This window comes from Misgurnus anguillicaudatus, chromosome 8, assembly GCF_027580225.2.
Source record: "Misgurnus anguillicaudatus chromosome 8, ASM2758022v2, whole genome shotgun sequence".
NCBI lineage: Eukaryota > Metazoa > Chordata > Actinopteri > Cypriniformes > Cobitidae > Misgurnus > Misgurnus anguillicaudatus.
In genome coordinates, this window is record NC_073344.2 from 34247772 (window position 1) to 34273288 (window position 25517).

Genomic DNA, 25517 nt, shown 5'->3' on the forward strand with positions numbered 1-25517 from the left:
AGTACGCGCAGATCTAGGATCGGACGCAACCCGCCACTCTTCTTGGGTACAATGAAGGGCTGTAAAGCCCCGAATTTATCTCGGCTGGAGGGACCGGCTGGATCGCGTCCTTTCGCCAATAGGACAGCAATCTCCGCACGCAGTACGTGCGCATCGACAGCCTTCACCGTGGTGAAGCGAATGCCTGAATATTTGTAAGGTAGCCGGGCAAATTGAATGCGTAACCGAGACGGATCGTGCGTAAAAGCCAACGCGACGGGCTGGGAAGCTCTTCCCAGGCCCCCAGATACCGAGCGAGAGGAAATTAACGGCACGATGTGTGTACCCGTGGCGAGCGGAGACGGGGAACTCAATGACGCGTGCTCTTTGGCCGCATTGTGAGATGTTGTGTGTAATGAAACACTCACCCGAAACCGCTGATGGATGCTGAGCAAAGGCTCCTTTGTAGATGTCCCGCTCGATACATCCGCTGGCGAAAGAGGAAGAGGAGAACTTAGGGTTTTGAGCCCGTCCGAAACTCCTATATGCCTCCGGTGATCTGGAGGTAGAAGAGGAATTCGCTCTTTGAGGTTAGTGGGTGCCGATTGAAGTCGGCGGAACACAAAACGAAACCAAGGATTCCCCACCCGGCCCTCCTCCGGGGTGGGGGGGAGAATGATGCTTTCACCATCTCCTGAAGAGCGATCCTCTCAATCTTCAGATCGCCCGACTCAGAGCCGCTAAGTTTCATTTTCCACCTCTGTAGCGGGCTGAGTGGGCGGGTGTACTGCTTACGACAGGTTCCTCAGAGCTGCCGGGATGAAGGAACAAAAAAAGCCGTAGCAGGACGCCCTCGGCGAAAAGCAGACCAATATACTGACGTAACGGAGGGGGCAGCTAGGCTCCAACGTGGCATGATGCCTCAGTCTGCTCTAAAGCGGCTGATCATTGTTGGACACTCTCAGCCGCGTCGCCGAAATGGCTGGTCTAAAATGGAACATTTAGGACGATTATTAACGACCTACTTAATGCCCGCAAGACACAACCAGAGATGGCGTTCCTGGACCACCGGGGGTGGGCATAGCACGTCCGGCGGCCTGTGGGGTGAACCCAGTCGCACGTAGCGCCAGGTCAGAGCCACACAGGATTCTTTAGTTGCCGGACCCTCACCTCTGCAGATCCTTCAGTGCCTTAGCCTGGCGGACCTGCATCACGCCATGGCGCGCACGGCAGAGGCCGCCTCTCACAAGCCCGTGGGTCTGTGAGGGGAGGGAGGCTGGTCTCTTGGAGCAGCAACCTTAGCGGCCCCGCCGTCAGGAGAGGTGAGAGGTGATGGCTGAACGATCGGTTCCGGGAGGAAAACGAGTTTTCCACGACCGTGTCAACCAACATGCACCCCGGGAAGAAAGGCACAGAAGGTCGGGGCTGTTCTTGCAGTCCTGAAGTGCCAATCATCTAGGCGGGACGGTGCGGTGGGGGAGGAGCTCTCCGCTCCACGCAGACCGTCTCCGCGCTCCCGAGCGTACATGGCCGCCACTCGGGGTCGAGCACGGAAGCCCCTACCCAACCCGAAGGCGGGAGTGGGTCCGAGTCGGCGACCGAATAGACGACCCCCTCTCCGATGCTGTGACAGACATAGAATCCTCGTGAGGACTGAAAGAGGACGAGAGCGCGTAGAACACGCGCCACCCGTCTCTTACGGCACCTCTGGCTGTGGATGGGGGTGCTGAGAGTCACTGGACGAACCAGCTAACCGATTCAGCACCGTTTATACGGAGATAAGATTTCCGGAGTTTTGCCACCGCACCTTTAACGGGGCTCCGCAACGGAAAAACGGGGGTGATGTTCCCGGAGGTACGAAACCCGTCTCCGCCATCCAAGAGGTTCATGCTCTCTTAGGAGTATGAACCCTCCACGATCGCAGCCTCAGCATGCACTCTTGCGCACGAGAGAAAACGATCGTGGCCACCCGGGGACCCATACATTTGCCGCATCCAGCAACACAGACGGAAAGACATCTTTAAAAAGACGCTCCCGTCTCAGTGCAAGTGAAATGCTGTCTTTAAAAAGACGCAGAACACCGCAATACTCTTTTAGAGGAAATACTCTTTTAATGTGCTGATGTTGATGAAGCACACAGGGGAACGGCTACGCACACACTCAACTAAGAGTGAGAAAAAAGTCAAAAAATTAAAAAGAGAGGTGGAACACCCGCGAGCCTCCGCTGAAATGCCTTTGCCCAACCAAATCGAAAACGCAGAGTTATCCAAAGAGCAGAGAGTAGCTTCTCGTGAGCAGTCAGTCTGCCAGCTTTCGAAGCTAAAAAGCTGATTTGATAACTGCACCTGCCGCTCATTAAATAGCTGTGCGGCGGGGCGGCGCCGGCAGATGCAATTATCTGCATGCCAAGTTCATTGGCGTTTTAAAGGTTTCTCGAAGCAGATAGGTCACCCGCGAAGCGGTTCCCAATTCGTCGGTCACGACGTGACGTCGTAGTGACCGACTGAAAGGGAACTCCTTGATTTGAAATGCTCTGTGTCTCTGATTGGCCAGCTAATCTGTACGTTGTGATTGGCCTGACGCTCCCTACCATGTTTGAAAGATTTAGGGCCAATCCCATTTCTCTGTCTTACCCCTTCCCCTTACCCCTACCCCTTAGTTTTGCACGTTCACGTGAGAGTAAGGGCTATCCCAATTCTCGTTTTGATCAAGGGGTAGGGCTAAGGGCAAGTGGTAGATACCCCTTAAAACCAAGAATTTCCGCGAGCTTACTTGAAACCAAGGGGTACCCAGAATACACTGCGCAACCGGCAAAAATGGCGGCCAGAGCGTCCAGAGAGTCCCATAAATGTAAGTCTTTTCGGCTTAATAATTAATTTAAAAATTACTAACATCTTCTTTTGTGCTCTACACAGACCTGTTCATATATATTTGAATTATGTTCTTAATTTAAATGTTTTAAAATTTCGCTAGTTTGCTACGCTAACGTTACGTTGCTGATTTGCACAACATTCCTGTATTTGCTGATTTGCACAACATTCCTGTATTTCTCTAACTAGCCATGAATAGACTGCATGCTTGTCTACAGTTTTAACTGGCAGCCAGCAAACGACGATGTATGATGACGTAACCGTAACCAAGCGGTGTCTCATTTCATAGGGGTATGTTTTCACCCCTAGCGCTTAACACTTGGTTTTGAGGGACAAGGGCTAGGGGTAAGACGAAGTGGTAGGGGAAGGGGAAGGGGTAAGACAGAGAAATGGGATTGGCCCTTAGTTGCTAACAGGAGTTAACTTACTGGCTCAGTCCGAAGCTGGAGGAATTATGATAATGTCAGTCTTGTCTACTTCACCAATCCCAGGAAGTAAACTGTTGCCTACAATCTGTGTGTTTGTTGTAGTCAACGAAAAAAGAGATTTACGTTAGAGACGATAACTCGCGTCATTGTTTACCAAAAGAAATGAAAAATGGTGAATCGGACAATAGCTGCTCTTTAAATAAATTAATGAAAAAATTAAGACGAAATTTACCATTTTATTATAGAAAACTGTATGTAAAACGTGCCAAAATTGAAAAGTAAATTGTTTCATTTTAATTTTCAAGGTGATACCTCTTTCCGGTCAAATTGAAAAAGAAAATGCTATTGATGATTTAACATTTCATTTTCACTACAGTTTTGAGGCAGGTCTGCCAATATTAAAATTAAAAGGCAAATGTGCAAAAGAAACTGCAAATACATTTTTAAAAAGGTTTTATATTAATGCTTATGCAATAATATTGACAAAAATCTATTTAAAATGTAAAGTTTACTTTTCGTTTTATGTTTCTCTTTTATTTCATGGTTTTCGTTTGGTATCTTCAAAGTTAACTTATGAGCAAATTCTATGTTAATCAGTGAGTGGGCTTTGCTTGCTCACATAACGCAGAGTGACTAAGGCAGTGTTGCCAACTTTTTTGCTAGATTTAGTGACTTTTAGAGATGTTATTCTTATGAAAAAGTGACTAACGACAAATCTAGCAACTGTTTGGATAAACCTTAGTTTTACATCTGTGCACATTCTGTGTCGCCTGTACCACCCCACGAGTGCCTTGTCTTGCTTTCCCGGTGAAATGCATGTCTCTCTCTGCATCTATGAAATAATAAGAAATGCAAGAAGGATGCTATTATTTTGCTTTTCTGTTTTCGTGTGCTGCCATGTGCTCTGCATTTTCCTCATCTAATGTTTGAAATAAAATTCCTGATTATGTCAGTCTGACATTTAAACTGGTTGAAAGCGAAAGCATGAATATGAATCTGAAAGAAACTTTACTAAGTGGTCTTCAGGGAAAGAAACATGCATGATATCACGTTAACGTGTACAATGGGAGCACATGCTTGCGATGCATTGGCCAAGCGTTTGTGATTAAGTGATCACAAAAAAGAATAAATGTGATCATCTTACAGGAGCATCAATAAAGGTTATGTAACATCCGATCAAATTTCCGTACCTTCTCTTTCTCCGTATTAAGGGAGGGTTTTGATTGAGATATCTGATTTCCCTGCTGATGTGTCCATCCCTGGGCTGGTGATGTGATCTCCTTTCATATAGCGCATTAAATCTTAATAAGGCCGGCAGCGAACGACCTCTGCCAATCGCAGCAGAGGAGATATTGACACATGAGCTGGACAAGCCCACTCGAACACCCAAACGTGATGTCACTATGACTACAGGGCAGTGCTTTCTAGGATCATTCGCGACATTTATACAGCTTGTACTAGAGAATAGAGTTTCATGCTTTAGGATGTTCAGAATTTTTGCCTGGTTTAGACTCTTAGCAAGTTAAAAAAGTTTTTAAATATCTGAGATGTGTCTCTAAATTGAGTTCATAGCTTTATCATAACAGAGCCACCAAAGCACTGCCTCTCATAAAGATCCATTCAACAAAAAACTGACTGTTAAAGTGATACTCCAGGCAAATATCAAAATTACCGCATGATTTAATTACCCTCAAGCAATCCAAGATACATATGTCCATCATCTTGAAGAAAAACACATTTGGAGTTATTTTAGGAAATGTCTTTGCTCTTCCAAGTTTTATAATAAATCAGGAAACAACTTCCCAAAAAGTGCATTCATCCTTCACAGAGGTAATCCACACGGCTCCAATAGGCTAATAAAGGTCTTCTGTGGGTAATCGGTGTGATTTTGTAAGAAAAATATCCAGATTTCAAACTTGAATAAATGTATCTCAGATTGCTTGAGGGAAAGTAAATCATGGGTAATTTTGATATTCGTGTATCGCTTTAATATTGGACTTTGAATTGCCTCATGTGAGACAAGGTTCAATTAATTTGCATAAACCATAGGTTACACTTTCTGTGAGGATTGGTATAGTTTATACAATAAAATGAAAAATACATAACACCTATATTGTTAATGAGGCAGAAGCTTTTTTGGAGAAAGTGTCAACCGCACGACTTATCACCAGGGCTTGACTTATCAGTAAAAATGCTGAGTGGCATGTAACTTGGGACAACAACTAGCCACTTTGGCTGGTGAGGAAAAAAGTGAATGTCAAGTCCTGCTCATATATACTGTACCAGCTAATAAATGTAGTCTTAATTTGGGTGGTCAAATGTCATTTGAAAGTCACTCTGGATCTAATCTAGCTAAATCGAGTATAAAATTACTCAAATTAAAAATGCTGAGTGGCTAGTAACTTTGGAAAACAACTAGCCACTTTGTCTGGTGAGCAAAAAAGTTAAAGAGCCAGTAAGATGACAATTTTAAGCATCCTATTACTGTTTATAAGTCCCGGACAACAGGTTTAAATGCATGCAAGGTCAAAAAACACCCCATTTCTCAGAGATCCCCAAACGATTCGTGTGAAGCTGTTCAACGACTCAAGTCTGCCTAAACCCCACCTTTCAGTAGCCTACTCTGCTCTGATTGGTCAACTGAGAGAGTGTCTTTGCACAGATCACAGATCAGTCGCACAGACCACAGATCAGTGGCACAGACCAACAATAGGGCAGCATTTATTGACCTCGTGCTAACATGATTTACTGAGAAGACATTGTCAACATCAATACACATCATTCATCATTAATGCAAGCAATAAAAACGATGATTGAAACTAACATTTTACACTCATTTAAGCATTTATGTAAACTAACCGTGTCATAGCAAAACCATAAGTGAGCATGCGTTAGCCGTTTGCTAACGTGACTTTCTGACAATATATTAAGAGTTTTAAAAACAACATCATTCATCATTAATCCAAGCAATACAAACGACGATTGAAACTAACAATTTTACACTCATTTAAGCATTTATGCAAGCTAACCGGGTCATAGCAAAACCGTAAGTGAGCATGCGCTAGCCGTTTGCTAACATGACTCTCTGACAGTAAATTAACAGTTTAAACAACGACTCATTCATCTTTAATCCAAGCAATACAAACGATGATCGAAACTAACAATTTTACACTCATTTAAGCATTTTGTAAACTAACCGGGTCATAGCAAAACCGAAAATGCAGCATGCGTTAACCGCTTGCTAACGTGACTCTCTGACAACGACATCATTCATCATTAATCCAAGCAATAAAAATGATGATAGACATTTTAAACTCATTTAAGCAAGTATGTAGCGATAATCATACTTAACAGGTTGTGGTTAGGAGACGCATGTTGTTCCAAATAAAGTGGGTACTGAACCATCTTTCATTGCCAAACGTATAAATCCCTCCGTTAAAAATTAATTTTAACAACTGATTCTTCACAGCCAGACACGTTTAGTATATCCCTCCTTGAAAAAGTCTCCTTTGGTAGTGAAAACAACACAAACTAAAAACACAGCGTGAGCTGATGTTTACACACTAGCTGTGGGGGGTCATAGTTTTCGTTTCTCCCGCGGGCAAGACTGTAGGCGGAGATTAGTATCTCATGCGACGTGGATACGTTCGTGTGACATGGCAAATATCAGGAAGAAGACTCACTCCCTATAACGACTCGTTTCAGCGATTCAGAGTCGACTCCCTGCTTTAGAAGCCAATGACTTTATTAATCATGCACTTTTTGGTTCAATTACTGTACACGTTGTTTACATTGATGGACAGCTACATGACACACTGCAATAAAGGTTAGTTTCGATTTTGGATCTGTGTGGCTCTTTAATGTCAAGCCCTGCTTATCACTGAAGGATCCATACAGTATACGCACTGCTCATGGAGTATGTGTTAAACAACGGTTATTTAGTCCATTTATGTGTTATATACTGTATCTGTTAGTAACTTTATTCAAGGGTTATAGCATCTATGTATCCTTAAGAAACATTTCTCATTACTGTCTGCTTATAGTGTCAGACTATTCCATAGATCAACCTACCAATTATGAAACTACAAGCAAGTAGGCTACTGTAGTGTTAAAGTTTTAATTTCCTGTTCCAGTTTTAATTTCCTGTTCTTTGCTTTAAACTCGGCAAATGCGAGGAAAGACAACAACCGTCAAACTAAAGTGAAACTTTAATATAGAGGAGAAATGATTATAGCCTACATATTTGTGTGTATTCATCAATCTAGTCGAGACAACAACTGACTCTTTTTCAAAGACTGCAGTCTGTTCATATTTTAGATGAAAGAGCTTTAAAGACGTCTAACTTCTTATGATTCTTTCTGTTGATTCTAATCTTACTTTTCTTTTATCTTCGACATGTGGAGCTCCCTGAATCAGATGAAAGTTTAAAAATGGTTAAATACGTTTGAATCTCCAGAACTGAATATTACAACCTCCTGCAGTGAAAGCAGAAAGATAATCTACAGATTTGATTCTGCCACAGATGGAGACGCACAGAGAAAATATCTCCGCATCTGTCTTCACGCTCTCCTTTCCGGCTATATAATTAATATGTGTTTTGAAAAGTTTTGGACGTGACAGGCGTCTCGGCGTTCTTTTATTTAGTTTTAATGCATCGGTTTTCTTCTGCACGTTTGCTTTATCACCGTGGAAATTCAGCCCCTGCGCTATAAAGATTTGCGTTTAACAGCCGTGCAGAGCAGCAGACGCTGAAAGACCTGTCATTTAATGGCGAACCGTCTCAAAGCGACAATGTGATTTATCGCAGATAAAAACGAATCTTTCTCTCCGATAACTCCTCGCTGTTTCATTCTCCTTTTACCCTCCAGTAAAATGGCATTCAAACAGAGCAATGAGACAGTTATTCTTGTCTTCTTATGCGCACCCACACAAACACACGCACCTCTTTATACAGACGAGAACCTATGTCTTGTTTTGTTCGGAGATGAGAGAGAAAGAGAGAGCGAGAGCAATATAGCATAGAAAATCCTTTAGCTTCTCTGCCTCTTAGATAATGACACATGATTCTGTTAACGTATTCAGACCTAAAAGGTCATGCATATTAATATGCTGCTTGTGTATGCAAGTATTTTTAAAAGTGTGTAGGAGAATCCTGGCAGGATGGAAATCTTTCTCTTCGCTCTTTGACCTTATTTCCCCTCCGAGACCAGAGACGGTCTTTGGAAGTTTTAAGGTCAGTTAAAAGTCAAATCGCTTAGCATACATTTGTTAGTACGCAAAGTCTCCCGTCCGAAACCTAATGAGCTGCCTATATAGACAATGCATCCTGCATCCAAGGCGATCCCAGAATGCATTGCGGCACAGTACGTGTTCTAATTAAAAATTGATTGTTTCACCCAGTGTTTGTGCGTGCTATTTTTTAGGCCTGTGCTGTTAGCTTAGCCACATGCTGAAATTAATTGACTTGAATCCTCCGTAGCGGATAACATTGGTGCCTTCATACAGACTTTTAAGTCAGTCACCCAGAAGATTTCATTTCAGACAGGATGTTGCTTTAAAGTCCCCCTGTTGTCGATCATTTTATCCCTTAAAACTCATTTTGGAAGTAATTTCCTGTAATAATAATTTCTTCATGCCTTCAAATAGCTTGAATGTAACTCTACACCCTTGCCTTGTTTAGTATACGTGGATCTATGAACATGTGAATAAGTCCCCACCTCTACTCAATCACACCAGCTCGGACCATACTGTAGATAAGAACATGCAAATTAGTCCCTGCCTAGACTCAATTGCACCAGCTCAGACCATAGATATATATGTACATAGATGTGGCATTCGGCAGTTCCAGACACGTAGCCGCTGGTTTCACAATGCATATGTTACAGTAGTTGCACGTTCACAGCACATATTTTTATTAGCGGTGATGTTAGAGCATTCAAACTGCACGCGTTAGCAGCGTGTGCTCGCACCACAGAAGTAGAGCTGAAGGAGCAGTGCCTTGATCGTTTCAGCGTCAAATCTATGCTGGATACATTTCTATGCCTGGTCCACTCGTTCAAATGTGTTGATGTGATTGGTTGTATGTTTGTGACGTTAAAAATCGAGGCAATTTCAAGCCGGGGGAATGAGATGCTGCAATTTAGAGAAAATACTCAGCAATGGTGTTGAATGATAAATTAGCACATGGTTTGTCTTAAAGAGCACCAATGGTCCGATTCACGATTTTACATTTCCTTTGGTGTGTAGGTGTGTATAAGTACATGTTAACGATATGCAAAAGTAAACGATCAAATGAGTTGTCGTCTCCAGCGTAAATCTCTCTTCTTGGACTACAACAAACACACGCATTGGTGTGTAGACAAGACTGACTTTATCATAATTCACTGAAAAAAAATGATTCATTGAATTCAATAAAATTCTCTAAGGTAAGTGGCTGCAATCAACCCATTCAAGCTACATTTAAACAAAAACGATTAGTAACGTAAAATAAAATATAAAACTTTTGTTTAAATGTAGCTTAAATAAATTGATTGCAACCACTTACCTTAAAAAATTTATTAAATTCAATGAATTATTTTTTTCAGTGTTCCTTCCCGCTTCGGACTCACAGCCTGTAAGTTAACTCCTGTTAGACTTTCATTGTGACCGAATCTTTCAAACATGGTAAGGAGCGTCACATTTCCGGCTGACGTCAGAGGTATTCAGGCCAATCACAACGTACAGATTAACTGGCCAATCAAGGACACAGCGGTTTTCATATTAACAAGTTTTGTATATGAATCAGTGCATTTCAGGAAGACAGGGAAGCTGGAGCTACAAAAATGTATGTTATGTGAAATAATGTGTTTTTTAACTGTGAACCACATTGTATTATACCAAATGAACAAAATAAAGTTTTTTTTTAGCAATGAAACAGGTGCACTTTAAAGCATATTGAAAACACCACATACTGTAAACAAGAATAAAAACTTGATTTTGACCACAGGGGGACTTTAAATGGCAGCTGCCTATTTAGGCAGTAGAAATCAAGACAGCTCACTTGCTTATGGGACAGGGTGAGAAACTTTAAAAAAACCTTTAGAATAGAATTTTTTCTGGATTTATGTATATATGTATATCCAGTGTTGGGGGTAATGCATTACAAGTAACATGCATTACGTAATAATATTACTTTTCTGAAGAAACGAGTAAAGTAACGCAGTCCTTATACGTAAATGTACACACTAATATTCGAGTTACTTTTGTAATGCAAGTTACTTTTCAGTTTAATTAATTTGATCAAAAAATTTAATAATGTACTGAATTAAACTGAATGTACCGTAGTCACTTAGAATTACGCACTTTATGCGTGCGCACCTGAGTAGGAACAGTTTGAGTCAGAAACGGAGATGGCAGGCCAGAGCTTGACATTTTTGCGATGGAAATATGCTATTTCTGAATGCAGAACTTCTCCGTCATAAAAACACCTACAAGGGCTGAAAGAGATCAAGCCTCAGCCAAGTAATGCAAAAAGTAACGTAAGTATTACTTTCCATGAAAAGTAACTCAGTAACGCAATTAGTTACTTTTTTGGGAAGTAACTTAATATTGTAATGCATTACTTTTTAAAGTAACTTTCTCCAACACTGCCGATAAGGCCTTAGTGGTAAATCTGAATAATTTAAATGGTAAGGGTTTATTTTTCAATGGTAATTTCTAGGTTATATTAAAGCCAATGGTTGGGTTCGTCCATATTCTACCCAACCACGCACTCTCAGAAAAAAGGGTACAAAGCTGTCGCTGGGGCGACTGTTACCCTTTCAAAATGTGCATATTTGTACATCATAGGGACATATTCGTACCTCAAATATACATATTGGTACCTAAATGTTACATATTAGGACCTTTAATAAAGGGTACTGTCCCAGTGATAGCTTTTGTACCTTTTATTTTGACAGTGTGGGTTGAAACAACCTAGCATTTTAGACAGTAAAAGTAGGGCTATGTGCTTGATATTAACAAACAGTTTTTTCCATTACCCCTTTAAGAAACTAAAACCTCCATTAAAACTTTATTATTTGGAGAAAAAAAATCACTGTTTCTACTTTACTGTGCTTGTGTGTAAGTTTGGCTGTTTTTGTTTGTATCATTAGAGTACAAGGAGTCTAAAGGCACCCTAGGGGTATCGGCCCTTTATTTTAATTTTCTCCCAAAACACTAAATAGCAACAAAAGTACCGCAGTCCTTTCTTAAACCACCATTTGCCGTTAAAAACGACATGTGTTCATGATTTTATTGTGTGCAAAAGATTGAATTTGAGGTTAATTGACATAAGGTTGCAGATTTATGTAGTTAATAAGAAGGGAAAGGATAGAGTTAGGGGTAAAAGCCTTCACATTGTTGGAGTAAAAAAAGTACTGCATATACAAATTTTGCCATGTGACATTTTTGTATGCTGCATATCTAGATTATATCACTATGACTTTGAAATGTACTGCACTCAACATACATTTGAATTCAAAAAGACTTATTTTAATATTTAGTGGAAAAAAAATAAATGTGTAATGTTTGATCATTTTGAAACCATAATAAAAACACATTTTTCCTAAAGGGAGCTTTTAGCTTTTATATCCTTACAGCCGGGTTACAAAATTAGATGTTAGCATACTCTTGGTAATATATAATGTTAGAAAAATAAGTCGCCTGAGGCAAAAGTGTAAAATAAATAAGGTTATGTTTTATTTACAGTACTGTGCAAAAGTCTAAGGCCACCACCACCAGACTTGCTATTTTAGAAGTTTTAATGTCCATCCACATTTATTTTTCAATCTATTTTATTAAGATACAAACAGAAAATACAAGAAATACAAAAAAATAAAACATTACATTTTCAGGACTAAAAGTCTTCTTTAGGCATCTTCGGTGTTTAGTGTGACCTCTCTTGTCACTAAACACATCTTGAGCGTTTTTGAGCAGAATGAAGTAAAAATACTAATTTCTTTAAAATTAAAAATTTAGGTTTAAGAGATCCTGCAGTGGAAGGGGAGTTTACCCTAAAAACTTGATACATCAGTTTACATTTTTATACAGTTTTTAATACTATATACACATTTCCTGCATTTTTTGGAGACTGAGAAACAATTATATATGATCACTATAACATTGCAAAAACAACTAATCTAATTCTGGCATGGTGGCCAAAGACTTTTGTATGTCTGTATTGTATACTGTAAGCCAGCATTGGGTCAAAAAGGGAAAAACCCAACCTATTGGGTTGTAATTTAACCAATGCTGAGTAGTTTTAACCCATTGTTGGTTTAATTACAAATATGTTCTGGGTTAATTCAACCCAATGGCTGGGTTTGTCCTTTTTTGAACCAACGCTGGCTTAAAAAAATAACCAAGCATTTTTAACACTTTACAGCAAGGTTGAATTTGTTAACATATAAAAAGCTGGGTTCTTTTGGGGTCAAAAAGGGACAAGCCCAGTCGTTGGGTTAAATTAACACAGAAAATGTTTATATTTGACCCAACAAAGGGGTTACAACAACACAGAATTTTGGGTTGAAACCCAGCATATAGTAGCTACACTGTAAAAAATGCAGTTAAAGCAGAAGTTAAATATATTTGGTTTTGCAAGTCATTTCAACCTACTTGTATTAAGTTGACTTGTGATAAGTTGACATATTTCCAAAAAAATTGAAATTAACTTAATTTGTTAAGATAAATTAACTTGAACATATACGTTAATTTTTGATATCATTTTTTTTTTACAGTGAATTACAACCCAAGCAGCTGGGCTAGTCCCTTTTTTGACCAAAAGCCATTTTTTTACAATAAGAAGTTGTAGTTACAACTAAGTGCTGGTCATATAATTACAATATCATCAAAAAGTTGATTTATTTCAATAATTCCACTCAAAAAGTGAAACTTGAATATTTCAAATGTTTCTTTCTTTTAACTTTGATGATTATAACTGACAACTAAAGAAAATCCCAAATTCAGTATCTCAGAAAATTTGAATATTGTGAAAAGGTTCAATATTGCAGACCCCTGGTGCCACACTCTAATTAGCTAGTTAACTCAAAACACCTGCAAAGGCCATTAAATGGTCTCTCAGTCTAGTTCTGTAGGCTACACAATCATGTGGAAGACTGCTGACTTGACAGTTGACACCATTGACACCTTGCACTAGGAAGGCAAGACACAAAAGGAGGCTGGCTGATCAGAGCTCTGTGTCCAAGCACATTAATAGAGAGGTGAAGGGAAGGAAAAGATGTGGTAGAAAAAAGTGTACAAGCAATAGGGATAACCGCACCCTGGATAGGACGGTGAAACAAAAAACCATTAAAAAATGTGGGGGAGATTCACAAAGAGTGGACTGCAGCTGGAGTCAGTGCTTCAAGAACCACTACGCACAGACGTATGCAAGACCCGGGTTTCAGCTGTCGCATTCCTTGTCAAGCCACTCTTGAACAACAGACAGCGTCAGAAGCGTCTCGCTTCTGGACTGCTACTGAGTGGTCCAATTTTGCATTTCCTTTGGAAATCAGGGTCCCAGAGTCTGCAGGAAGAGAGGGAGGCACACATGTCACATTGCTTGAGGTCCAATGTAAAGTTTCCAAAGTCAGTGATGGTTTGGGGTGCCATGTCATCTGCTAGTGTTGGTTCACTGTGTTTTCTGAGGTCCAAGGTCAACACAGCCATATACCAGGAAGTTTTGGAGTACTTCATGCTTTCTGCCGCTGACCAACTTTATGGAGATGCAGATTTCATTTTCTAACAGGACTTGGCACCTGCACACAGTGCCTAAGCTACCAGTACCTGGTTTAAGGACCATGGTCTTAATTGGCCAGCAAACTCGCCTGACCGTAACCCCATAGAAAATCTATGTGGTATTGTGAAGAGGAAGATGTTATATGCCAGACCCAACAATGCAGAAGAACCGAAGGCCACTATCAGAGCAACCTGGGCTCTCATAACACCTGAGCAGTGCCACAGACTGATCCACTCCATGCCTTGCCGCATTGCGGCAGTAATTCAAGCAAAAGAAGCCCCAACTAAGTATTGAGTGCTGTACATGCTCATACTTTTCATGTTCATACTTTTCAGTTGGCCAAGATTTCTAAAAATCCTTTCTTTGTATTAAGTAATATTCTAATTTTCTGATATACTGAATTTGGGATTTTCCTTAGTTGTTAGTTAGAATCATCAAAATTAAAAGAAATAAACATTTAAAATATATCAGTCTGTGTTTAATGAATAAATATAATATACAAGTTTCACTTTTTAAATGGAATTAGTAAAATAAATCAACTTTTTGATGATATTCTATTTATATGACCAGCATCTGTATGTATGTATTTTTTATTGTGCCCTGTGTTCACACTTGCTTGCATCACACAGATAATTTTTAACTTTTATTAAGATTTATTACAAGATAACCTACGGCAAGTTAAAATAGGATCGTCTACAAAAACATTTCTGTTTATTAAAATGCAGCAAGGTCTGCAAACACATGTTGCCTAAAGCTTATGAGTCAATAACAGACAGAAGCGGCATGTTTAATTTTTGAGTATATCCAAGGTTTATAGATATATACTGAGGGCACATTAATAAATACTTTCACTGAATACTGTTTGTAATATAACATCAGTTTGCTTGGTGCTGCCCTAAGTTTTATAAAGTGGGTGTTTGATGCTGGGGGGATGTCAACACGGTCTTGACTTGGTCTCGGACCACAGTGGGAGGAGAAGGACTCGTAATTTCAGACCAAGTCCTCGAGACCAGCGCATTTTTATGTTCATATAAAAAAACCACACAACACATAACAATAACAATAAAATGCAATGTTGACGGGCATTATTTGAATATGACATCCCATGGTTCAATGCAAAGATACTGCCATCAGAGCCGTTTATTTATCTCTAAAAAAATAGACAGACTATGATGCATGTGGTAGGGATTTTTTTAATGATAGTAAAAGCATAGTCCATATTAAGACGTTAAGACTGATCCTCTAAACAATCTAGCTTAGTCTGTAGGCCTAACTGTTGATTATTAACTGGGTTGATTTTAAATCATGAATATGAAAACGTACATGTTTTTATGGTCTTGGTCTCGACTCCTAAAGGACTTGGTCTCGACTCAGACTTGCTTCCTCCAAGACTCGGTCTTGACTCGGACTCGACTGTATTTGAAAACAAACGGACTCGGTCTCGACCTTTCAAAGACTCGGTCTTGACTCGGCATAGGCGGTCTCGTCCCCATCACTACCTCTCTCTGTCTATTTTCCCGTCTTTCTCTTTTGAGAAGATCAAAGCCCTAGACTTTCCCCCACAGACTTCATAGTCCATTATACAGTATTTGGCCATGACAAGGGGTTATCAATGCTAAGTACCTGTAAATACTATATATATATTTATTTCCTCCTTTATTACCTTTTTTTAACACCAAGTCTTACTTTTCCTTTTTTTAATTTGATTCGTAGACTCACAAAATCAGCAGCTTGTTTTCAAGTGTAATTTTATTCCAAGTTTATTGGTTCTCATTTCGGTAGACAAAAGAAAATGACTTCCGAGCTCTCGAAATATCTCTCACTTTTAACTTTTCTCCTCTTGTCAGGCACCATATATTTTCACTTCAAGGTTTTCAAACACTTCAGCATCTTAAAGATCATCTAAACGCGTGCATGCCGTTTCTCATCGAAGCTCTTTAATGACTTAAGCTCCATTGAACTATGATCCAAAAAGCTGATTTTTTAAAGTCATGCTTTCTTCTGAAACCTCGTCTGATGGATCTTTTCTCCCTTCATTATGCCAAAAAAACATGGGGAAAAGGCCAAGATAATAACAGCAGTGAAGAAACATCAGCATTTAATCAAATCTCTCATTGAGCCGGGAGAGAAGAAAGACAGATACAGATAGAACTGGCAATTAAGAGCAAAGTTTTTCATGAAAAGGAAGTAGAAAGCGAGATAGAGAACCCTTATCGTGTGATCATTATCATTAGAGCCCATATGAAGATTTCAGTGCATTAATTTGCTTCTGGATTTGCTTTTGCTCCGCTGTGGTAAGCTGTTCATGGGAGAGGCTTTTATGTAACCGTGTAAATGGCCAGATTCATCCTGTAGTGATTCGTCACTATCCGTGGTTCTGAAAGAAGAAACTTTTTTTGAAAACTCATATGTTGGATTTTAAATGTAACACAAAGATAGAAAGAAACCTGTCCATAATGAACATATAGAAAACAACAAAAATACATTTCAATTCTAAAAAGCCACAATGGCAATAACCAATGCAGACACACCCGCTTAATCTGAACCATATTTGTGACCCTGAACCACAAAACCATAAGGGTCCATTTTTGACCCAAATTTTGAATTGATGCATGTTTTTTTAGGATACACACTTAGAACGGATATGTTAAAAACAACACATTAGTGTTGATTCCTGGACCACACACTACTATAAATGCGTTGCCCCATTATCCACCCATCTCTGTGTTATTATTGAAACAACACACTTTGTGTTACTTTTAATACTTTTACTAACAGAAAAACATCAGAAAATGACACATAATGTGTCAAAATGACATATAATGAGTTAAAAGCTTAACACAAAAGATGTGTAAAAAATTAACACATCCTTTCTAGTGTAAGACAGCCTGATCTCACGGGAATTCATACATATTTTACAAGTTGGCTTATTCGTATGAATTTGTACAAAGGTAATCGTGCAAAAACGTGTGATTATCATGAAAAAAACAAGAATGAAACCCCACCCCTAACCCCAACATCACAATGGCAAAGGCAAATCGTGAAAAAATCTATAAATGTGGTTGTACGAATTAGCCACCTCATAAAATACATACGAATTGACATGAGATAGCGTTGGATAGGACAATATTTCAAAATAAAATCAAAATATTGAAAAAAAAATCGCCTTTAAAGTTGGCCAAATTAAGTCCTTAGTACCAAACATTACTAATGATAAATAAAATTTTTTTGTGTATATATGAAGAGTTTGGTTCCAAAACGCGATAAACGCCATTTTTGAAAAAAATGAGTTACTGCCAAAATCAGTATTATATCAGGTCAGTAGTTAAAAGTAAATTCTTAATTTTACGCAAAATCCAATATTCGCCGTGTTATTCTGTCATCTTTTCTCCCTTTTTTCCCAAAATGCGATAAACGCCACTCCCCCTTTTTTACAGAACGCAATATATCCCACAGCGCACCATTCACGCCAGGGCTGGACTGGGACAAAAATTCGGCCCTGGCATTTTGGCCCAAACCGGCCCACACTACATATATTTACAAATACCACCCATCTTTGCACGCCTTTAAGCAATAGCAACTCCAATTCCATAAAAGCACTAAGCCCAATTAATAGCAGGTAGAAAAGAGTGAGAGTTGACACAACAAACACTTCTAGAACGTGTTATTTATTAATGCAGTAAAACTGTAGCCTATCAACCCATTCTCACCAAAAAGCGTACAAATGACACGAGCCTATAATCCACATGAATCCTTAAACAAGCTTCATCCTTAAAACATTTGTAAAAAATTTTGTTAGGTCCTAAAAACACTATTCATTACACACCGTAGCCTATAATAAATAATGAACACAACAAAAATATTCCTATCTGATTAACTGTCATATTATATGTTGATTACAGTTTTTCTGAATTGCTAAAACACTAAACCCCAATCTCTGAACCAAATTCATAGCGGCCTAAACACATTCGTCATGCACTCTTTTGGCTAAAGTCTAAACAAACTTCTGAGTAAAACACACATTTTACACTGCAATGAACTTGTTTTATAAATGCTAAACACAGGCAGGCTGCTAAAGATGAACACAACTACAACTCAGTTGTCATCAAGCAAACACAACAACTCAAAATTGTACACACTTTTTTCTAATGGTATTCTTTACCAATTGTGTGGATTGTAAACAGTCTGAGAGACAGATGAAGAGTACCCTATGATGAAGAACAGGACACCAGAGATGGTGCAATTGGCAAAATTTGCCATTGAATTGCTGACTTTTAACAAAATACAAGTGCTGCTTACAGTAATATTAAAAACTGATTATTACTTGCAGTACTTACAGGAAAGTATTCACTACTACATTCACTGAACTAAACTTGTGTGATTACAGTAATAGAGCTTTTTAACATTATCTGTCAATTGTGTTGTTATATACAATAAACATATATTTTGTCTGTAAGCAGATGTCCTGGATTGTTTGATTTTGCTTGAAGAGAAATTACACGTTTTGAAACAGACAATCAACGAAAAATCTACGAATCAGATACACTCTCGTAGTCACTAACACAGTCTCACCCCATGTCGTCAATATTTGACGACACTTGACCATTCGTCAATATGTGACGCGGAGGGTATACCTTTCGCGTCATTTTTTGACGAACTGGGGACTTCAATACTATTACGTCCGTTGCATTCTCTTCTCCTATTTTCTTACCATTTTAACCCTAAACCGACGCGAAAATTGTAAGAAAATAGGAGAAGAGAATGCAACGGACGTAATAGTATTGAAGTCCCCAGTTCGTCTGGGTTGTAGTCACAGAGCAAAGAGTGCAATTATTTTGTTGCAGCTTTATCACCATAATTGTGTGTTTTTGACTTGGTTTTATCAAGGGGTATCTATCTAAACTTGTGCTTTGAAAGCAGTTCTGCTTACCGCAACTCACTTCTCCCTCGTCTCTCTCTCCCTCTCCTCACTGACATTTTGCGTGCTGGTGCTGCCAGTGCCACGCGCCACCATCATCATCATCATCATCATCACCAGCGACGCGAGTTGAAGAAAACAGTTGTGTTATTTTCCAGCGTCTGCCTGAAGAGTCTGTTTCTTTTTGTCGCGCAGTTTTTCTGCACCTCCCTTGAGTTTTTTCTCCATCTCTCTCTCTCTATTTTGACACGTGAACTGACCGACGTTGCACGCTCGCTTGCACGGAGACCAAAGCGGTGATTGGGCCAGCTTTATGTCATTAAAAAAAATAGCCAATTGGCTGCTGCTTAAATGTGAGTGGGCCGGTCTATTTAGGGTAAAAAAGGACGATGACTGGGCTGGTCCGTCATTGGGCCAGCTTAATGTCGTTTAAAAAAAATAACCAATGGGCTGCTGCTTAAATGTCAGTGGGCCGGTCTGTCTAGGAAAAAAAAGACGCTAACTGGGCTGCTCAGACAAAAATAGTATGAGATGGATCGGCCCAAAAAGTACGTCGGCCCACCGGGAAACTGCCCGGTCTGCCAGATGGCCAGTCCGCCCCTGATTCACGCAATGTAAACAAACAATGGCGGTGCGCTGAGTACATGGAGTCCTAGTTTTCCTCATCTACTTTGTACTTCGTGATCAACAAACAAAACAAAATAATACGTTAATTGCATTGATAAACCTGTGATGGTTTTCTGTGATGGGAAAGAAACGTAAGCCATCAACATCTAATAATTTCCCTGAGAGGCACTCGGGAGACGGGTGCTTGTTCTCCCGACAACATCAAGCTTCTCATGCTAACACATTAACCCCAGAGGATCTTATAAAAAACTTTACATAATTTTACTCAAAGTCAACAAAAATCGAGCAGGACCAAAAACATTTTACAGCTGATCGCTGTGAAAGACGTTAAGCGACGACGTCAAGTACCGCAATGACAGGGTTCTTAATATGACAAAGTAAGTGTTTTGATTAATGACATTAATGTTTATATTTTTAATTAGTGTGTACAACTAGTCAACTAAATGAATATAACATGGCAAAGATGAATGCACATTTATATAGGCTATTGATTCAATAGATTTATAGCATTTTGATTAAAAACTTGTCATGGATTTATTGCATTTTGTGGAAAAAATAATCCGTTTTTATAATAAATCTTTGAAAATCACTGATGGATTTGAATTTTTTATGTTTTTATAACCTAAAGATGCTATGTGAACGTTTGTAACAGAAAATAATTGTTTTCATCTTGTCACTTTCTTGGTATAGAAAAAAAAAACGTTTTTACCAAAATTTGTCAAAATGGATTTATTGCGTTTTGGAACCAAACTCATCATGGAACATCATCTTTACTTAAAAACCTAATCATTTTAGTTATAAAAAATCAATAATTTTGACCAGACAGACCTCACGGAAAGTTGTGTTATGTCACGAAAAATGTAATTTATTCGTGTCCATGGCACGAAATTCAGCTTTTTTACGTGCCTTGAGCACGAATGTCTTTTTCGTGTCACTTGCACAAATTTCTATAAATAGTTTTTCGTGGCTGTGGCATGACTTTCTCGTTGTTGTTTTTTTACTTTTTTTACCATTGCAGCTTGGGGTTGGGGTTAGAATCACTTTCTGTTACATTTTAAAGGTGCAGTGTGTCAATTTTAGGGGTATCTAGTGGTTAGATTGCGAATTGCAACCAACGGCTTAGTCCACTGCTCACCCCTCACTTTTGAAACACATAGAGAAACTACGGTAGCTGCCACCGGACAAACATGTCATAGTCGGAGAAATTTAGTAAAAACAATTGTCCGTTAAGGGCTTCTGTAGAAAAATGGCGGCACAAAATGGCGACTTCCATGTAAGGGGACCCTCAGTGTATGTAGATAAAAAAAGTCTCGTTCTAAGGTAATAAACACATAACTGTTCATTATGAAAGGTCTTTATACACCACTGATAATACAGTTTTGTATATTATTTAGCATTTCTGTCAAGAGATCCCTCTAAAAATTACACACTGCACCTTTAAGACATCCTAAGCCAAACCCCAAATCTAACCGTAACCCCAAGCAACAATAATAGAAAAGACATTCGTGCTCAAGGCATGTAAAAATTCAGAATTTCGTGCCATGGACATAAATAAAGTAATCAGATTTTTCGTGACTATAACACGACTTTCAGTGAGATCAAGTTGATTTTAACCCATACAATGTATTTTTGGCTATTGCTCGTTGCAAAACGAGATAAATCCATTTTTTTACATTTTTGTCAAAACATGTTTATTATTATGTTATCATGTTATTATTTTGTTTTATGGTGCTATACTTAGCTGTATTTTTTAAGTTATGAAGGTTTTAAATGAAAACAAACCAACTGCAGTTGCATTGAAATTAATTTGAATGCACAACCAAAAAACGCGATTTCTGAACAATTAAAAAAACGGTGGTAATCTCGTTTTGCAACGAAACTCTTCAAATATACCCGTACAACGACTGGTTTTGTGGTCCAGGGTCACAAATGAGATTTCAGAGATTTGATGGAGAGGTTTAATATTGTGCAAAGGTCTTAGGCTGCCATCAGCTTTGTTGTTTTAGCAAAATTTTAATGACATCCATAATTATTTTTACAAAATAGCTTCTAAAGGCAGTATTTAATGTGACCTCCTTTGGTAAAAAACAAATTGTCTACTGTTTTAAGGAGACTGACATTCTGAAGTCATTCAATTTGAATTAGAAATTTGGATTTCATTTCATAGGTCTGCAGGTTCCTGCTGTTGCTCAAGTATAAAGCAAGCTCCCAATAAATACTTGACAATTTGGCTTTTATGTTTATCCAGTTTTTTTTAAATACCGCATACACATTTCCTGTATTTTCTTGTTGTATTTTAATAAAGAGACTGGGTAATAATTATATATTGTCACTATACTGTACCATTGCAAAAACAACAAAGACATTTGCACAGTATAATTAACAAGTTAAATATATTTTGTATATTTAGATATATTTAGAAATGATCCAATTCTGTGTTTCACTAAAAAAAAGTAGTGAACTCTCCCCTTAAGGTAAACAATACAATATTAAACATCTGTGCATTGCAGTCTACTCAGCAGTGCATCTGGATGTATACTGTATTTCAATGAGTGCTGTTTTGAGCTATAGTCAGCCAAAACGGGAAGATGAGGAAGACATAAAATCGAGAAATTACGAGACTGAAATGGTGCCTTCAGGATGACTTTAAAGTAAAAAAGTAAAGCGTAAAACTCCCAGGAGCCTTTGCAGTAAACAAAGACGCAGAGAAATATTTTCGTTGTCACAAAGTAGAGTAAGTATTGCCATAGATTACAGCAGATGATGTGCTTTATGATGTTATTATATCACGTCTGCAACACCGAACGTGAAAACTAACAGTTCGGCAAACATATCATCAGGTTTTCAGACATTGTTGCAGTGGGTATGGCTCATTAGCAGCTTACAGAGAGAGGTGAGAGGTTTATAAGAACGTGCAGGATTACCAGCACATCTCCAAACGTCAACAAGACAAATGAGATCATCAGTGATCTCAGGAAATCTCTTCCAGCCCACTCTCTTCTGCACGCCAGCGGGGTCTCCAAAACTCCTTCTTCAAGAAGGGAACAACAACGCCTTTTCTTTAAAAGGAGGCATGAGCACCCAAATCCACAATCATTGCAGGGAAGAACATCCTGACCTGCCACATCACTGCTCAACGTTCTTTTTGGCATTTGACTCTTTTCAATCGTTCATTTTCTTTTCATTTTTTAAAATGCACCATGTGGTCTTGGTTCCAAAGTATCCAAAGTAGAGTAACAAAATCAAAATTATGTTATTAATAATGCTCCTGTATAACTCAGTGGTACAGAAGAACATTGCATTATAGACCATTTCAAAAGATGTAAACAACACTGGTCCAGAAGCACTTCCTGTTTCCGTTTTTTAACACTAGATAAACGTTGGGATAAAATAAACCAACAGAACAAATAAACCTGAATTAACTGAAGTTAAACAAACATCTTAAAGATAATAATATATGTGAAATAAAAAAATAACTGTCACAAACTGTAACAGGAAGTGTTTCTGGACCAGTGTTGTTTACATCATTTGAACTGGTCTATAGGAGTGCAAAAGGTTATGGGTTCGAACCAGCATGGAACACACATACTGATAAACATATGTACTGTATGTAATAAAACCATCTGCCAAATGCGTAAATCTAAATGTAAGATGGATTTTTCGGCTAATGTGCAGCAAAACACATACCCCATGCGTATTCATCCATTAAAAATGCACATTTGATAAAGGTTTTAGGTCATTGTATCTATGAGTCCTGCAGTTTGTGTGGGTTGGTTAGCATAGCTAAAGGCCGGTTTGCTTCCCAGTGCTGCTACATTAACAATAAACTCTGCTCAGTCAACACAGCAATATAACAGCAACTCTTAATGGTCCTGAACAAATCTGCCACAAGCCTTCCTGAGTGCATTAAAGTGCTTATTTTTAAATATTGTTAAGCCGGACAGCATGTCGAGAATGACTGAAGTAGTTTAGTAAAAACACCTGAGAGAGAGAGAGAGAGAGAGAGAGAGAGAGAGAGAGAGAGAGAGAAACTTTACTACTATAGACTATACTACTGCACTGTAAAAAATCCAACTAATGAAATGTTGGACGGGCAAAAATATATAAGTTAAACCAAGTTTTTTGTTTGAGCTAGTTGAGAAGACATATTATTTTAAGTCTAGATAAATCTGTGTTTAAAATATTAAATGAATGGTTATTTTCAAATTCAGTCAACATTCAGAATGGCTAGTGTTGACTGAACTAATTAAGACAAATCAGGTAAATATGTGGACTTATGACAGCTATGTTTCCTGACAACAAAATGCTCATAATATTACTGTTATTTGGTCACAAAATGTAATTTTAAGAGTTGTTCAGGCGTGAATGTATGTGCTTAAAGTTTAAATATGCGGTCGGTTAATAAAGATAGCGTCTATTTAAAAATGTGCTCGGACACTTTCGGACGTAGATAAGCTCCATATGAGCTCCAGAAAATCACAGACACTTAAGCGCTCACACCCCGCCCAGCGCAGCCTCGCCTCGGCAAGCGCATCAGAAATCGACTGCTGGCTCTGGTATCTCTGTGGCGTTTAAACGTGATTGAATTCATTTTAATTTCTCATACTTAACAATGAAATGGTTTTGTTTTAAATCATATTTTAGGATTGCACTTAATTGATATCGCTGTTGAGTGATGTTTCATATCTTTTACGTTTGTTATAACCAGACTGCATGCGAATTTGAACTTCAGAGCTGAAGGAGCGGGTGGAGAAATAGTCCCAATATCATAACAATCTTAAATAAAACTGCTAAATATACCCGTGTGTGTACCCGTGTGCGCGCGCACATGCGCGCGACCCGCTCGCGCGCGCGTGTGTATGTACAGTATGTGCGTGAGTTTTTAATTTAAAATGTCTTAACTTAACTCGGAAGGATCTGAATCACAGGTCATTTCATCTGAGATCATTCCGCATGTAACAGCTGGAATCACTCACTGTTTCCCACAACGACACAAGTCATCAGCCGTTTCCTCAAGGTCACGTCAGGTAAGTGTTTGTAAATAAATGTTAATTTTAGACTATATTAATTGGCAAAGACGCAAATACTCGACGTTTTTGTAAACATATAAGTTATATAAATTATGTTATGTTATGTGTCCGAGTTAAAGTGTGTGTTATGTTATGTGTCCGAGTTAAAGTGGAGCTATTTTAGTTAAGATAATACCGGACAGTGTTTAGGACTCCGTCTTAATTATAATTGGGACATTTTTACAAACAAACCTTATAAAATACAATACTGGCGTGCATTTTGAGACAAAACAATAGCACTCATATGTTAAGAGATGTCAGTATTTTAGTCAGTGAAAAGCCCTGTCCGAGAAAACCGCCCAATAGTGTTTAATTCAATTACGTGTGATGTCTGAGGGAAATTTGGCAATTTTAGGGTATAAAATCTTTCACCGTCAAGCTTTATTATATTAAACATGTTATTTATGTATGTGTGTGTGTTTATATTCCTCTGTTTATCAAACCAGAGCGGTGATGATGTGGAAGAGGCAGACCAGAGGGCTGAAGAAAGTCTCCTAAATGACCCTGCAGATGTTCTGACGGACTTTGGAGTGCCTTTTGGACTGTTTTATGCCCTCTATTTAGAGAAGACTTAATTCTGTATGTTCAGTCTGTATGATAAGTGAATAAAAAGCTTTTGTTTTTATGTGACTGAAGTTAATTATTTGTTAACAACACCAGCATAAATTATTTGATAAATAATTTAAAAAAGTTTCTTAAAAATTTCCAAATAATAAATATTAATTGAAATAACACATACAACATTGAGTAAATACTTAAATTTTAATTGACAGAGTCTTTGCTGTAAGTTTTTAAAGATTCAACTGATAAAAACATTTTAGTTGAATGAACTATAAAGCTAGTTGAGCAAACATACTTTTTTATATTTGA

The 25517-nt window shown here is 38.6% G+C and overlaps 1 long non-coding RNA gene across 1 annotated transcript; it reads left to right on the forward strand.

The window, feature by feature from the left end:
- The first annotated feature begins 24414 nt into the window (after nucleotides 1–24414).
- Nucleotides 24415–25272, forward strand: LOC141365584 (uncharacterized). The gene is made up of 2 exons (XR_012370656.1): nucleotides 24415–24605; nucleotides 25094–25272. It is a non-coding gene; the product is annotated as an uncharacterized lncRNA (long non-coding RNA).
- Nucleotides 25273–25517: the final 245 nt, after the last annotated feature.